This window comes from Austrofundulus limnaeus, unplaced genomic scaffold (assembly GCF_001266775.1).
Source record: "Austrofundulus limnaeus strain Quisiro unplaced genomic scaffold, Austrofundulus_limnaeus-1.0 Scaffold10, whole genome shotgun sequence".
NCBI classification, from domain to species: domain Eukaryota; kingdom Metazoa; phylum Chordata; class Actinopteri; order Cyprinodontiformes; family Rivulidae; genus Austrofundulus; species Austrofundulus limnaeus.
Window position 1 is genome coordinate 1,560,754 of NW_013952412.1, and position 2,120 is coordinate 1,562,873.

The 2,120-nt window shown below is 35.6% G+C and overlaps 1 protein-coding gene across 1 annotated transcript in view; it reads right to left on the reverse strand.

Annotated features, from left to right (window-relative positions):
* The window catches only part of LOC106513103 (helicase ARIP4), a 47,772-nt gene that overhangs the window by 39,350 nt on the left and 6,302 nt on the right, over positions 1-2,120 (reverse strand). The window lies entirely within an intron of this gene.

The window sequence follows — 2,120 nt, forward strand, 5'->3', positions numbered from 1 at the left end:
CTTACTGAAAAAAAATGAAAAGCTAATGTTTACTTACAGTGCTTACATTGTCTCCTACAATGCTAATGCTACCCTTACTCTCTGGCGCTCAAGAGGTAGAGGAGACAAATGGCTGGCTCACTGCTGCCAATTAGTGGTCAGAGGCTGAACTACAACATAAAAAATGAACGGTTGGCAAGAAGGTTGATATTTTAAACCTTAATTAAAAATCGATACAGGGCTTTAGAATATCGATACAGCATCGGGAAATGAATTATCGCGTTATTTCAGTGGATCAATATTTTCTTACACCCTTAATAAGTATACTGAAAATAAACAAACCTCTTCATAGTTCAGTGTTATAGTTTTATTAAATTTGGTATAAACTACATATTTTTCTCCTTAAATAAATATGGTCTTCTTTTGTCATAAAGTGTAAAAATAATCAACTTTAAAATATCCTGAGTATTTTTAGCTTTATAACGTCACCCCCACTGGCTGGAAAATTCCTTTTTCAACAAGCTCATAATGGCCCGTGGGCCACCAGTTGATATTAAAAGTTGTAGCACATTTTGTGGCTTTTGGACACATTTTATTCATGAATCATGGGGTTTAGAAGGGGCTCTTTTTAGACAAACATAAACTAAAAAGGACCATCTTTTACCAAAGCCGGTGCCCTGCTTCTCAACCCTAAAGATAATTTTAATTAGCATCTGGAGCTAAACTCAGCATTCTTCTCCAGCACATTTCAAGCTGCAGCCAAACAGGAGCTTTGTGAGGGAGAAATATTAAAGGTCAAGACAACTCGCAGATGAAAGGCACCGATGTAAAAAGCAGAAACTGACAGAGAGCAAGTGAGGCAGAGGGCTCTCAAGAGTCTCTTAAATGCTTTAAAAAACAGCATCTTTCAGCAACAGAAAATTACTCCCACGTCACTCACTGGATTTTCTTTGAGCTACTTTCTGTTCACGGAGTGGAGGAGCTCTTTGCTCTCAGGTATGGTTGGATAATCAAAAAGTTCTGCCCTAGTTCTGGTTAAAAATACTTTAACTAACAAACTGAATAAACCCGACTTATTACAAATAAGATACACGTGTGTGGCAGGAAATGATAAATACTGCTAAAGTAACTTTAGGGGGATTTAAAAAAATAAACCTAAAAGACAAAGTAAGATATATACATTTAATTAACCCAAGGCATTTTAATACTTGTAACTATTTCATATTTATTTATTAACAGTCAATAACAAGAATAAACAGTATTTATTTGACTTTAAACAATGAAGATATTTTTGGCCTCACCTTGCATAACATCACACAGCACATTCCACAACTTTGAACTCACCTGGGTTTTTACAAGCTTCATTAATTCATCTGAGTTACATTTCACTGACCAGTTGTTGGGCTGAAGGCAGGTAACCCAGAACCATTTTAAACCAACTTTCTTTCTGAGCTCTTCTTTCTTAAACCAGTATTTTCACATAACGTCTCTGTTTAAAGAATGACCGAAAGAGTTTAATATCCCTTGAACAGTCAAAATAAAAATAAAAAAAGCACACTGCAACAATGTGCGTTGTTAACCGAAACATTCCTGAAATGTAACCCGACTCACAACTACACATTTTCAAAAGTAGGTCACATGAAACGTTGGCAGACACGCCGCTCAGCTTCTTATTAGCCTACACAAGTTCAACTACAAGCAGAACCCACTTGATTCTCTGCCGCGGAGCTTTATGTAACCACATATATAAAAAAGGCAGCCAAACTATTCTGTTCATGTCAGGTTGTAAATTACACATTACATAACCCAGATTTACAGTTTACTGAGGGTTTGCTGCTCTCAGCAGCTCCATTTTGGTCAGAACTCATCGTCTTACCTGACATGACCCAGTTAACAGCATGAAAATAAAATTTCTCCTTATTTTTACTTTTTTTTGTGGTGGAGAATTAGTGTCCATGTTTATGCATATTGTCTATATTGAGTATTTTTCTATTAAATGGGTATTTCATTTTTTCAAATTAGCTGGGATGATTTCAGTGCAGCCGAGAATAGTAAAACAATTATATTGTCACCTATTTTAGCTCATTTTTGGATGATTGATCCATAATGAGATGGATTACCTAAATGTGTATCTATAAATA